The 14,596-nt window shown below is 45.9% G+C and overlaps 1 protein-coding gene and 1 long non-coding RNA gene across 7 annotated transcripts in view; one reads left to right on the top strand and one right to left on the bottom strand.

Annotated features, from left to right (window-relative positions):
* Positions 1-14,596, top strand: part of LOC107078867 (uncharacterized) — a 42,816-nt gene that overhangs the window by 2,694 nt on the left and 25,526 nt on the right. The window contains exon 3 of one of the 2 annotated variants that reach the window (XR_011191312.1): positions 7,928-8,587. The exons of the other annotated variant lie outside the window; for it this stretch is intronic. This is a non-coding gene — a long non-coding RNA (uncharacterized lncRNA). Of the gene's footprint in view, positions 1-7,927; positions 8,588-14,596 lie in introns of those variants that run through there. 2 annotated transcript variants of the gene reach the window in all.
* The window catches only part of LOC102690345 (protein phosphatase 1 regulatory subunit 29), a 125,298-nt gene that overhangs the window by 104,199 nt on the left and 6,503 nt on the right, over positions 1-14,596 (bottom strand). For 3 of the 5 annotated variants that reach the window (XR_011191310.1, XR_011191311.1, XM_015359530.2), the window contains exon 1: positions 6,925-7,024. The exons of 1 other annotated variant lie outside the window; for it this stretch is intronic. The gene's annotated coding sequence lies outside the window, so the exon portion shown is untranslated. One more of the 5 variants, XM_015359534.2, reaches the window with a different exon arrangement.

The raw sequence follows: 14,596 nt of genomic DNA, 5'->3' as shown, positions 1-14,596 counted from the left end.
AGGACAGCTCAAAATCCTTCCTCTATTGAGCTCTGGAAGCACACACACGCGCAAAACAAGACCGCTCACTGTACAAATTACAGTGTTTTTTTTCCCCTCAAAACCTTTTCACATGAAACCAATTAAAAGTTAGAAAACAGCTCCGTCTGAAAGAGAACTCCTGACATCTGCACACGTTGTGCATCTTGTCAACACGGTTTCTCAAAAATCACCGCTTCTTGTTGGATCGCTTTCTTCGTGCAGTTTTAATAAGGCAGTGTAAACAACTTCTATTAAAAAAGTCCCCAGGCAGCTCATCATCTGTGGCTCCCTGTTCCTTCCCGGTTTCGTGTTCTAAATTAACTGTACATTCCGGCATATTAAAGTCGTCAATAAAATTGTACAATCAATAACTTGCCCCTTTCGACAGTTACCCAGAATTTTTGGCTCCGGCAGCTTCATTTCCTGTGCAGCACGAATCTGGAGCGCAGGAGCCACAAGGGGGCTGTGATAAATCTGTGCGCTTCTGCGGACGCGCCGTTTCTCCTTTCATCTTCCGGCCCCAGGAACATAAATTTTTTAAAAAATCACACATTACAACGCACGCTAAAAACCTGTGCGTTGCCGTCGGATTTCTTGATGTTCATAATTTTCTTTCGGTTCGATTTTCCTCTGTGTGGGGGGCATCAAAAAAAAATTGACGAAGGCTAAAAAAAAAAAACTCTTTTTTGTGCAGTCTCCATTCTGCATGGGAAGGAGACCATAAATTAAGTAAAAAGCAATAAAGGGTAATGAGTTTTGCCTGTTTGCTTATGCTCCAATAGCTATAGCAGCTGCAGAAGTAGGCTGGTGGGGTTCCTTTTTTCACTGAGCTCATGAACCCCTGGCTCTATGAATTAACAGTTTAAGCCTCTTTGGGTATGCTTCTCTGACACACCCACATGCATGCATTAGACTTACAAAAGGAGTAGTATGTCTACCTTTGATACAAGTATCTCTGCAAGCTTGCAGACTCACAGCAGGTCATTGAAGACATGATTGCGTCAAAAACTTTGGGCACTAAAGATTACCCGGGTACGCCAGGCGCATTGTACTGCAACTCCTGGAGAAACCCACTTCAAGTCGAATAATGATTGACCCAGTTGGACCCCACAGGGTTCCAATTCAGACCAAAAAAAGGTTGATATCAGCAAGAAGCAACCTTGGAGAAGAACAATTGGATCTGCTGTTGTTGCCGTGTGTCAGTGGACATAATGAGGACAACACATCAGCTGTGACCTGCAGATTGCTCAACCACAACAACAGTGACTTTCCATCCACTTGCTGTTCTTGCCAAAGAGATCCCAGAAATCCACGAGGGCCATCTCTTCACTGAAGCAGGTTATTGATAAACAGTAGCACCCAGAGAGAGGGTGAAAGAGAATACATTGTCAAGGATATTAAAGAACTACCACAGAGGAGTAGCTGGGGTTGTGTGAGGATACAGGGACAAGGCTGAGTGAGAGCAGATGGGATTTTAATTCAGCGTTGGTGAAAGCCAGTTAAGGGGAAGTTTGGATTGACGTTTTTAAAAGTTTGGAAAAAAGAAACAAGACTATCCCCAGTTGTAGCCTAACAGGATTTGAGGTCATAGATGGATACGTGTTAAACAGGAAAGTTTTGCCGTGATCCTAAGAGAAACCCCTATGCGAGGAATTATTAATGCATGGGTGTTTGTGCAGGCTGGTAAATGGGGACCATTCAAACTTCTGCCTGATGGAGAGAAAGTCAAGAGCTCCAATATGTTGTACTGAGCTTGTCAGGAAGCTTTGCCATGAAAAGTGGTCGAAGATATCGGAATAGGAATTCCTGGATTCTGTGCCAGCCATCTTGGAGCATAAGAATCTGGGATTTGCTTACAGTTGAAGCGGTCAACCCTGGCTTCAGAATTCAGCTCTATCCATGTTCTAGGAGGGCGACATCACCTGCTGTGACAAACTCAGTGCCACCCTCCCGTTGCAAAGGCTGAACAAGGAACTATTTGAACTAGGGATTCCAGCATCATAAACGAGCTCAATATTGCTTCTTGGTGGGCTTAAGGCCACTCAGATACAAGGTTAAAGGTCTACAACTTTCCCTGAAGTCATCTAAACTTCTTTCTATCAAAACATTTTTCTTGTAGAAAGCAATTTCCAATAAAACATGACACTTCCAAACATTATGAGCTCTGGGTAACTCATGACCATTTTAGTTTGGTTTTTAGGCCATGGCCTTACTGGGCTATATTCTGGTAATAAACAAAAAAAAAACAAATCTAACATTTTCCCCAAAACACAGTATAGATATATACTTGGCAATAACTGCTGAAAAGAAAATTGCCCAGTGTTACGTGATTAAGACTGCTTGCAATATTGCAGTGGGAGCCAAAGAATATCAATATTCGTTACACCGCAGTCATTGCTTAATGTCCTCAGCTCTGATTTCAGCCGAATCGCCAAAGCCCTTGTGGACAAACGTTACATTCTGCATTTTCTAAGCTACAGCAAAGCAAATGTTGACACTGCTAGCAGTCTGTCTTTGAGGTGTGATTGCTGAAGGCGAGCACTGCTTTTCTAAAACTCTTGGGGGAGTGAACAGCCACCAAGTGAGCCGAATCCAGTGTCAGCTCAAAGTAGTACAGCAGTTTCTGTGTTGGAGCTTGACCACGGAGGGACCCAGCACAGCACTGTGAGAACACCATGTATCCGCAATAAATCTGCAAAGCTCAATTAAGCAGAGACTGTCCAACACAGCGCTCTCATGATCTCCTTCACCTCCATACTGCATTGCTGACCTCACTTACCAGCTGTCTGCTTTACCTTAAGTTCCTGAGTGTTAACCTGCTTTTGCGGTTTGTTGCTGTACCAGTATGTGACAATCTGCTAGGGTAAATGCTATAAAGGACTGCGAGATACTGCCCTTCTAAACAATACTTGTGGAAAAACTATGACATCATAGCTCAGCATCTAGCATACTGAGGCAGGGAAATTATTCTTAAACCCTGGGAATGCACAACTTGGCAAATTCACTGTGACAAGCTCTTAGTGATGCTGTGATGAAGACTTACATGGTGGTGGGGAGGAAAATGCAGAACAAAAGGGAAAAAAATACGACCTTCGCTGTAATTGGATTTGAAATGACTGAACGTAAGGCTGAAACCCTACCGCACACAGGGAAACAGCAGACTTATAATATGTAATAATGTTAGATTTTCAGCCACAACATTACAAGAATGTTGCTGGTGCCCTGAAAGTTCAACTTTGTCTCCAAGAAGGAACACGTTTACAGTAGGTAACTTCGTCTCAAGCAGAGGAGATTATCAGGAGACTTTTTTTCAATTATCCACAATCACCCCATAGGGACTACTTCAAGCTAAATAATGAAACGAGCACTTGAGCACATGACTGAAAACCAAGCACCAGTGGATTCAGCCCTGAGAAAAGGACATTCTTCTTTAAAACAGGAGAGTTGTGGGAGTCTGAAACAAACTAAGCAGCTAGATTATTGTAGGCGTTACTCTGAAAACAGCCAAGAAGACAAGATAGGCCTAATTGGTTTTCTCTAGTTTGCAACTTTCCTGGGTAGAACAAAAAAACAAAACCTTTTTTTTTTAAATTCCCATCTTACACTACACGCTATATAAACACCACTTGTACTCTACTGGAAATCCAGGCTTGCCTTGGTCAACCTTACAATGTTTGCACTGCCTTGTAATTCGATTTCGATGGCACTCTTATAAATGAGCAAATTTGGACAGGCTGCTTTGGGGTATTCTTCCATGACAAAAGCTGTGCCATTTCTTAAAATCTATTTTTGTTTTAATTTTTTTTTTGCTTCGGATTGGCAGCATTCCCCCGGCACCACAGGCAAACACAATGGTGATTATAGGAGCTGCAGGCTCTCGTTCAGATCGCACTGGTGAAGCAGAAAAGCAAACGTACAGTATTTTTAACGTTGGCTCCTCATCCGTCTAGCGCATTTACTCAGAAACAAGGCAACAAGCATGAAATCCCAAACACCTGGTGCTGCCTTATAAGGAGTATAACGCATTCAATCCAGCTGGTATAAAGCTGGATTCAAGTGCTGTGCACTGGGAGTCTTGTTGCCATCAGTGGAGACAATAGAAGTAATGGCACTTATAGATGGAAGGCTTTAGAATGGCAGTACATTAGCTTACTCCAGTCAGCTTCGTTGACAGAATAGAAAAAAGTAGAAATTAGGGGGAAGTTCAAGCGAGAAGAGGCACTTTGTTGTACAAATAATGGTGGGAGTCTGGAACAGGCTATACACAGCCATCCCGCTGAGGTCAATACTCTGGCTCCATCAGGTAATGAGGGGAGTGGACCTTGATGGAAAATTGTATAGCAGTAATGAAGTGCTGAAATATATTAAATGTGTTGCTTGTTTAAATCAGTGTAATTTATATTATACAAGAGCCCACAGCTGAATGTGTCCTGACCAAGTTTCCCCTTGGCCTTTGCCAACCATGGCCTCCTAATAACCCCAGCTATGAACTGACTTCATCACTCTGTCCTCCTCCCCACCGAGAGCTCATCAGTGCAACATAATTAATAATAAGCATAAGGATAATTAATATTCTTATATTGCACTTTTCTGGACACTGCACTCAAAGCGCTTTACAGTTAATAGAGACTCCCCTCCACCACCACCACCAGTGTGCAGCCCCACCTGGATAATGTGACGGCCCCTCACACCAGCTATCAAAGAGTCAGGACCTCAGTTTTACATCTCATCCAAAGGACGGCACCTTTTTTACAGCAGAGTGTCCCCCATCGCTATACCGGGACATTAGCACCCACACAGACTGCAGGGTGAGCACCCCCTACTGGTCCCATTAACACCTGTTCCGGCAGCTGCCTTAGCTACTGGCCAGGCTCACACCTGCTGAGCTTCAGTGGGCTGCCAGTTGCGAGTTGCAGGGTGACATAGCTGCTTAAGTTACAAGCCCTGCGTTAGCAAGGAAAACACCCCGAGCCCACAGCACTGATCCCCACATAGCGCCGGGCCGGCACCTCATTGATCACTCCTGCAGGATGCACACAAAAATAAATATATATAGATCCTAACCACGCAGACAAATTCAACAAGTCAAAAATCTTACTTTCCTCATGCTGTACCAAATTTAAACCTACAGGACAGCTGTAATAAATAGGCCTGCAGCCCTTTCATTTCAGCATACATCTGATCTCAACTGTTTGTCTTAATCCGGAGAGTCCGGGCAGATTCTCAACGCCCCGGAAGACGCCGATTTAAAGAGACCTACCATTAACCAGCGGGAATGAGGCACTCCAGCACCGTAGTGGAGAGCTCCCAATTTAAGGGGATAGGTTAAGATCTGTTGAAAGGGAGGCACTGACCGGCGGATTCTCCCACACTGTAATCGCTGGGTCACGTTTCTGGTTGTCCAGCGGTGCAGAAGGAGCAGCCTGGATCTACTGCTTCTGCGCACCCTATTCACCCTACAGACTCGGTGCGATGCCCCGTTTTAATAGATCAGAGAAGACAGCCTTATCGGGTATTGAACAGCCCCCCAAAAAATAATTTAAAAAAAGCGACGTGGAAAGCAAAACCGGTCATGACCTATAAGCGCTTTTTCAACCTGACGCTTGGTCTTGAATTCTCGGGTTGGATCGGGCACCTTCCTCCCGAATCTCTGGTATTGGCAATAAAAATCAACTGTTGGTCCCCGAGAACAACCTTTGGCGTTTTCTTGCATCCGTGTGAGAAAATGAAATAAAGCCCACGAACTCACTTAAACAGCTACAGTAGGTAACGTTTGCAGAATTAGCATTTTCAATAAAGTGCGATTCTCAACTGCCATACACTTTTCGGACGAAAAAAAATAATATTTTTTTACTTCGGTTAACTTATTGCCTGACGCCCATGGCTGTGGGCGCGCTACCCCTTCTGTGGCGATTTGTGTCTCCGCTATTAAACGACAGACCGCCGAACAGGGGGACACTAGGAGTTGCGTATTTGGGAGACCGTAAATCTAATTCGGACAGCTGGAGAACGCGCACAGACAAGAGAGAAATGTTGTGGTATCCGAAGCTGTAGTTCAGCTTTTCGAGGCTGTATCAGACCCGTGTGTTCGCAAAGAAACAGCCGACGCAAAAACGTGTTGTATCAGACCGGGTGGTTGTCGACTCCGGACAGCCTGCGACCACCGACCCCGAGACGCAGTACGCAGTGTGTTTGTCTCTCTGTAGAAACTTCACATCTCGGTCTTTAAAAAAACAAAACACGGGAAAACACCCAACGCCGAGCCTCCGCTTTCTCTGCCTCACGATATTAATTCATGGGTTTTATCAGGCGGTAGCTGTCAATTTGCCTTCGCCTTCAGCGCCTTACTTCGCTAAAGAAAAAGTCCAGCGTACCCATCCAGAACGAAACGTACAGGGTATAGTTTTCCGAGCTTGGTTTGCTCGGCGAGCAGCATTCAACACGCTACGAGCAGGAACACAAACGCCAGCCTCGTCGTTAGACGCGACGGGTCAGGTACACAGCAGTGTCTGCGTCGTAGCATCCCCTCGGAAGCCTGGCTCCGCTGCGCGCATCTCCTAGCAACACTTCACAAGCCCACGAAATCCACCACACACAAGAAGGAAAAAAAGGCGGAGAACGACGGAAGGAACAAATTACCCTTAAAAATAATAAAACTGGAAGTCGCGCCACGCGCTCGCCGTGTAGGTGACGGCGTTTTTCTGCGTTATCCCAAAAAAAAAACACAGACGACAAAACGAGGTGCCTGAATCTCTCTCCCACCTCCACTCCCCCCCATATCCATCCTCCACGGCGTCAATCAATTAACTGTCACGGCGGCGTCTGCACCCCCTTTTTAAAATAATTACGATAACAGTAACAATAACTGTAAAAAAAAAATCTATTCAAACGCAGTCACGGTACCTGGAATGGTCGATTCGTTTTTTGCCCATCCGTGGGTTTCTTTCTCCAGCGTGGACCGAGAAATAACGCTTTTACCCACAACAACGCTGAGTGCGCTGAAGGGGGGGGGGGGAGAGAGAGAGAGAGGGAGAGAGAGAGAGAATAGAATCTGCCACTCCCGTTTGGAGCTGACTGCAGCGCCGAGGAAATTAATAATATCTATAATTAAACCAATTATAGTAATAATATTGACAAACGGAGCTGGCGAACACGGAAGGTCTACCTAGAGGCTCGTGCGGCGAGCTGGGAAGGGGAGGACACGCGCGACAGCCGAAGACATGCGGTCCACAGCCCCGATGACGAATCATAAATTGATTTCAGCACGTGTAGCGGGGAAAATAAATAAAAAAAACAATCAATCGCAAACCGGGGTTTGCTCCGTTATCTCGCCGGGTGTGTTTTTTTAATATTATTGCCGAAATCGACATCAGTCCCCAAACACCACATGGAGAATTAAACATTTAAAGTAACTTTTTTTTTCTCCCCTCAAAACTACAGAAACTCACAAAAAATAAAAGAAGAATTCTGAGGCGAGAACCTGGGACGGGGGGGGGGTGCGCCCAACCCCCAGCCTCCTCGCGCAATCGCTGTTTCATCTGTGAATGTGTGAATTAATAAAGGGAGCGATAAATTGAGCGGATATTGATTAAGAATGACATCTGGCCTGATTGAGGGTTTGGACGCCGACAGGCAGTCGGGACAGACCGTGCGTGAGAGAGCGAGAGACCAACGGACTAATCTTCATTCAATTATTATGAAACCTCTCAGTAATATGCCTCACAGGGCACACCAGCGCCAAGCTCGTTTGAACCCCGAGCACGTAAGAGACCACCGCTGCATTGTGCTGGCCTAACACAGCCGCCCGCAAAAACACACACACACACACACCGCGGCACGGGGCTGTGGTCATTCAGACTAAACACGCACACAAATAAACCTCTCTCTCTGTGTGTGTGTGTTACAGAAGGCGAGATGGCTAAGCTCAGCTGCCTGTAACAGCATCAATAGACGAGCGGGCGCTCGGATACAGAGGCCAGGCGCTACAAATTCATTGCACCAAATATCACCCCCCCCCCCTTCCCTCTCCCCAGCCCGGATAAATCTTTATTGGCGTTTCGCTGTGATTAATTCCACGGAGCAACAGCGGCAGTCGCACCGGCAGCCGCAGAAGCGCCGCCGGTCTTCAGGCGGTGTTGGTGGTGTGACTGAGTGAGAGAGTTGAAGCTGTTGTGGCCGAGCGGAGTTGAGAGAGGAGGGCAGGCAGCGGCCGGCCGGCCTAGCGGACAAGCGCGGTCAGGCGTCCCGAAGCGCTGCTGCGGCGGCGGCGGCGGCACTTGAAGATGGAATCGATCTGGAGGGGAACAGCAGGAGGAGCAAAAGGGAATTCCTCAGTTCTGTTTCAATCTACAAGTCTCTCCGCCCGAAGCGGCAGCCGGCTGCGCGTACTGTATTGCTACTGTATCACTTCTGGCTTCTGCAACACTCCTGCAAACAAGTTCTCATTAAAAATAATCAAATTGGAAGTAACGCACTGCGCTCGTCTTGTAGGTGACTTGCTAGAAGTGGGGGAAAAAAAAGTCTCCGCTGATTGTAAGCCTAAGGGGGATACTCCTGTTCCGTTGCTCCTAACCTCAAAATACATTGATTAGATCAGCCCAGACTTTAATCACTGGAGGTTGGAGAAGAACATTTGGGCCCTATATAGATATTTAATTCAAGCTTATAGCTGTGTATATATAACGGCGCATTACAAATTAATTATTCGATCTTAGATGAATGGATCAAGAAAAAAAAATATTTAAAAACAGATATCTGAGCATTTTACTTCCTCTGCGTGAAAGTCACCAGACAGACGTCCGCAGTAGGGACACCGATTAGAGTTTCTGAGCCTTACAGTTGATCGTGGCTTTCCTTTGAGCACTGTATTGGGACATTCATTCTGTTACAGCCTGTTTGTACAGGTCTTGCCAGACAAATAGGCCTGCTGCTTCCAAGACAGGCGTTGTGGGATATGTCCGTGTCAATATTGGTACCGCGGATCGGCAGCCAGACAGGCGCTTGGATCTGTTCTGCCTCTCGGCAGTAGTGAAAGCTCACTTGTGAGCTCACCGAGATATTTTATTCGCAGCGAAAATGGCTGCAGAAGTCTGTTGGGAATCAACGAGCACACAGACGATTGTGGTTAGCTAAACAGGCGTTGTTCTCATGTAGCGCTCATCATCCCAAAGGAGACGAAGGCACTTAACAGGTAAGATTGGATTCACTTCACACCCCTGGGAAGCAGGGATCCGGCTGAGGAAGGGGTGGGGCACAGTAGTTCCCACTCTGCACCCCCAGCTCAGCTGGTAATACATTCTGGGCACTCCACTCAAAGTAATGGGGTTACAGGTAATGGGGATCCCCTCCACCACCAGTGTGCAGCCCCAACTGAATGATGTGATGGCAGCCAGAGTGCACCACCACACACCAGCTCTCAATGGGCAGGAGAGCAGAGTGATGAAGCCAGTTCAGAGATGGGGGTTATTAAGATTTAAGATCACTTAATTGGCCATATACAATTTATTGTATTAGGAATTTGTCTTTTCGGAGACCCCAACTTGCTCTCGATGAGACACACAGACAGGGAGAGAAGCTTGGGGTCAGAGTTCAGAGTCAGCCATTTATACGGCACCCCTGGAGCAGCTGAGGGATTTTTAATGAGCACAGAGAGCCAGGACCTCACTTGTACATCTGTCCCCATTACTATACTGGGGCATTAGGGCCCACACAGATTGCAGGGTGAGCGCCCCCTACTGTTCCCCCCTAACACCTCTTCCAGCATCTTAACTTGGATACGGTGGAGAATCGAAGAATTGCTGACCAAGTTGTACCGCTGGAGATGGAAAGAAAATGGCTTTGCATAAATATACTGTAGATAGGGTGCCAGGGTTAGGGGGCCGTACATTGGATACAGTGATTAGCACTGCCGTCTCATGTCCCCAGAGACATGGGTTCAGTTCCAACAGTGGGCACCTGTTTGCATGGAGCCAGCATGTTCTACCTGCACATGGGGGGTTTTGCCATTTGCTCCGATTTCCAACCACCTCCAAAAGCCAATTCCTTGATTGGCTACTCTGAATTGTGCCCTGGTTTGACCTCTGGAGCCATACAGAGGGTGTTTTTACCACATTAGTACACTGACCATGAAGACCACTGCCATCAGTGTGTGTTTGAGAGTTATGGGACTAGACAGCCAGACCAGGGTTAGACAGATACAGAGGCAACGTGGACCAGTAGATAGAGCCAAGAGAGGGCGACCGATAAACAGGGAAGTGACAGTGTGGGCCAGTGATGAGAGCCGAGAGAGTTAGAGACAGAAATTTAAATAGAGCCTCTGGTCTACTAGTGCCTCTCCAAAAACGCCAGCACTGCAGTTTTCCTAGGCATCTTCAGAACATCTCAAAGCTGACCAGAGCAGGACTCAAGTTGGTTTATTGCATATATCATAGTAAAGTGACAATGATATACTTTCCACACACAGTGGGTTCACTGTCCCCATTTGCCGAAATAACATTTTCACTCTTAAAGTACAGTTATTGCTGGTGCTTGTGCAAATCCTGATAAAAAAATTCTGTCCACTACTGCAAGTTAACACTCACAGTGTGATTATATTTGTTGAGCACTGAAAGAAATTCAGCATGGCTCATCCATAACTTCAAATTAACACTTCCATTATTAGATATGTAGAGTTGTTAAGTGATGTTCTATCTGTTCCAGAAATTCAGATTAACACTCCTGTTAGTTTCTTTCGGTATTCAACAGCTCTGCAGATCTGACAAAGGCAGTGCTAATGTGAAGTTATGGATGAGCTGTGTTCACTGTGTTCCAGACCTCTGGTCTGCGTGTCTCTGTGCCGTTCCTGAGGTTAAGCACATAGGGCCCCTGTAAACAGCAGGCAACGGCTAATCCAATGTAATCCAGTGGGTTATAACTGTCCTGCTGCAACTATGCACATAAAAACCAAGCGACAGTCATAGGTACCGGCACACATAGATTCTAACACTCACAAACCCTCACACGTAGGTAGGGACAAACCGTACTGCCTGAAAGCCAACACATTGAGATTAATAGATTAATTCAGCACAGAGGCTGAAATGCACAGTGGTAGTGACATTGTGACTCACCGATATGCACGCACACACACAATGATACAGATTCTGAAACACGCTGTTGATAAACATTGATGTAGACATACACATTAACAGGGACATGTATGTACAGGCATTGGCACTCGAGTACTAACATATATTGCACACACTGGCACACATTGACACTAATACCTTCAGCACACTGACATTCAGGTACTGTGCATACAGATACACCAGCAGTGAACCACACATACTGTAGGTATGTATATAGTTTGTAAAACACTGACACGAGTGGACGGTGATCCATGCTTAGTCAGTACTGATACACACAGAAATATAGAGTATGTACACACTGACACAACAACACGATAAAAAGCAAATGGACACTGATAAGCAGGCTTATACAAGCACAGATATGAGCACACACACAATACATAAATGAAATTAAATGTAAATGCCTATAAACTAACTCAGATACTGATACAGTTATGACACAGACACAGACCATCACCCACAAGCAAGCACTTACTTTCTGATAGCCTGACACAAAAACAGCACAGCACACATTGGTCCACCACATCCAGTCACAATTGACTGCAGTGAGACTGTTTGCAGAGTTGAAGTGGGGAGAAAGAAAGAAAAAAAACAGGACAACATAGAGAAAATGTTTTGTGGTACAAACAATGTAACTGAATAGAAAGAGACTGTTTAGTTGCTCATTTGACGATGACAAATAGTAACAAACACATTGTTAAAATAATAACTGCGCTGAAACAACCACAGTTGTCAATTATGGACAAGACACAGCCACGACCTGAATTCTCAGCCCCAGACAGACAGAAAATTATAAGCCAGCAGCGCTACATAAATGAAAATTTACACTGCTCAGTCGTTTTAGAACATTTGACTCCAAACACAGATGAGGGACAAAAACCAGCACTGAGATTTTGAACCTTATAAAGCTGGTCAATGCTTTTTTAGATGGTTGACTAATCCCAGCTATAACCATAATGGTACTCTCAATTGTGTGCGGCTTTTCCGGTTATCCTGGTCACCAAACTTCTGACGCCATAGAGCTCACACCGGTGGATATTTTTAGGGAACGAGGTAACCCAGCAATCAGGAATCCATATTAAAATGGAGCAGTGGTTTTCCTCCAGAGCCTCCCAATATAATCAGCAGCAAAATCATCTTCATCACCATCACCTGCGACATCGTGACCGTCACTGAGCTCTTCATTATTGCGCTTTGTCGATGGATCACTTCCTCACCATTCTTCTGCAAAATCCAGTCTTTGGTTTTCCACCTTCAAAAAGCTTCCATTGCACAAGCTTGCAGTAAAATGTGTAACGAAATTTAGCGTGTGCCTCAATGGCACTGACAAAATCGACGCGGCGGATTTCTTCAGCATCAAGCTTTGAAGCACCAGTGGGAGCTACGTGAAAGTGCCTTTAAAACCAACAAATGGATGCACGTTTTTCCCTGCAAAGGGTTGTGGGACTGTTGAACAAGCTACCGTTAACTCTGGACAAGGGCTACTGGATGAATTGCTAACCGGGCCAGCTGATACAAAAGCCCTCCACTTGTATATTACCTCCGAATTCGTAAATGACAAAGCATGTAAAAACAAATTAAAATAATACAAATGATTAGTATAATTATGGGTGGGGGAGTGAAATTAATCAGCCTGCCCCCTCACATACGAGCAAGGCTCATAATAATTGCTCTTGCAAAACCTTCGTTAATGTTTGGCAGTCTTACAGGTCTTCTTCTTTGCCGCGTTGTGCCAGTGCGTTCTTGGCCCGGTGACGGCCCATTCTTCTGCACACCTGGCTCGATGCCATTTTAATTTCTTCACACTTTCGCTGACGTCATGGGCTCTCGCCTGCAGCCTGGCCAGCTCTCTCCATCACCCCCGCCCCCGGCTGCTCTTTCTGCCTGCTCCCTGGGTGGCCTGCAGCTGCTTCTGCTTGCATGTGTGGCCAGGGCCTGGCGTTTTGCAACCGTAGACTGGAATGCGTAACGAAATTGCACGCACGTTGCGTACATCAGGTTTGTTGTTTACAGTTTCTGCCTTTAAAGCTCAGGACCCCCTTTCTGTAGCCTCTGTTTTTTTTCCCAGCCAGTTGTTTGATAGGACAGCCGATGTTCAGAGTGTATTTCGCAATTTTATCCACCTCACACCTTTGTGTCCTGCCCAGTCAGCGTAACTGTACCATCTTCTCATTTCCACTGCCTGGACCCAGGTACTGGATTCTTAGGCCCAGCATGCTAGACCTAAGATGCTATATCACCCTGCAACTCCCAACTGGCAGCCCACTGAAGCTCAGCAGGTGAGCCTGGCCCATACCTGGATGGGAAAGGTAAGGTTGCTGCTGGAAGAAGTTTTAGTGGGGCCAGAAGGGGGCGCTCACCCTGCAGTCTGTGTGGGTCCTTATGCCCCAGTATAGCGATGCTACACTAAAAAAAGCCAGTCCTTCGGATGAGACATAAAAACCAAGGTCCTGACTCTCTGTGGCCGTTACAAATCCCAGGGCGTTTCTCGAAAATAGTAGGGGTGTTACCCCGGTGTCCTAGCCAAATTTTCCCCTGGCCTTTACCAGTCATGGCCTCCTAATAATCCCCCTCTCTGAACTGGCTTCATCACTCTGCTCTCCTCCCCACTGAGAGCTGGTGTGGGGGGAGCGGACTGGCGCACTCAGGCTGCCGTCACATCATCCAGGTGGGGCTGCACACTGGTGGTCGTGGAGTGGAGTGTCCAGAAAAGTGCTGTATAAGTGTAAGGAATTATTATCATATTATGCACAATTATTAAACGTAACACCAAGCCATTACCTGAAGGAGAAAGGGGAGTACAATGGTTGACACAATGGGGTGCCTGGGACCCCCCAGAGGCTTCTTTCCTCCAACTGTGTGCTTTTTCCTCTGCATCCACATGGTCTACTATTGCTTTCCGCTATTGTCAAGAGCTATATAATGCTGTAAAACTTGTGGCTAACTGTAAGAAAAGGCATTACAGCATATAACATAGATATATCGATTTATATTGACATAAATACACCTGTGTATTATGATAACCAAAAAAACAAAATGGATAGAGCTCAGACTTATATTAGTTTTTAGTCTAAAGCAACACTGTTCAATTGTTTATAACATGAATCGGAGTGATACAGTAATCCAGCGATGCTCTCTTATTTATCCTGTACAGATCTCAAGTCACAGCATCTGAACAAAGGAATTGGAAAAGGGGTTCAGGTTAAACGCAGAACACAAGAGAAATGATGGGGAAAGGGGAAAGGCTGACACCCCTCAGCAGACAGAGCAAGACACCCAGACATTCGGCTACAAACAAAATCCGTTGAAGGGTGTTGTCAGCAGTATAAGGGAGTACAATTGTAATTTGCAGAAGTACAGTATTTGGCAAGGCCTCAAGGGGTGTCTGCACGTGTGCAATACACAGACATCCTGGAGGTTTTTGTGTATGTCTTAAGACAGATGAAAAAACT

Source organism: Lepisosteus oculatus, chromosome 12 (genome assembly GCF_040954835.1).
Source record: "Lepisosteus oculatus isolate fLepOcu1 chromosome 12, fLepOcu1.hap2, whole genome shotgun sequence".
NCBI lineage: Eukaryota > Metazoa > Chordata > Actinopteri > Semionotiformes > Lepisosteidae > Lepisosteus > Lepisosteus oculatus.
The sequence above is the reverse complement of the archived record's forward strand: the minus strand, read 5'-3'. Positions and strand labels throughout refer to the sequence as shown.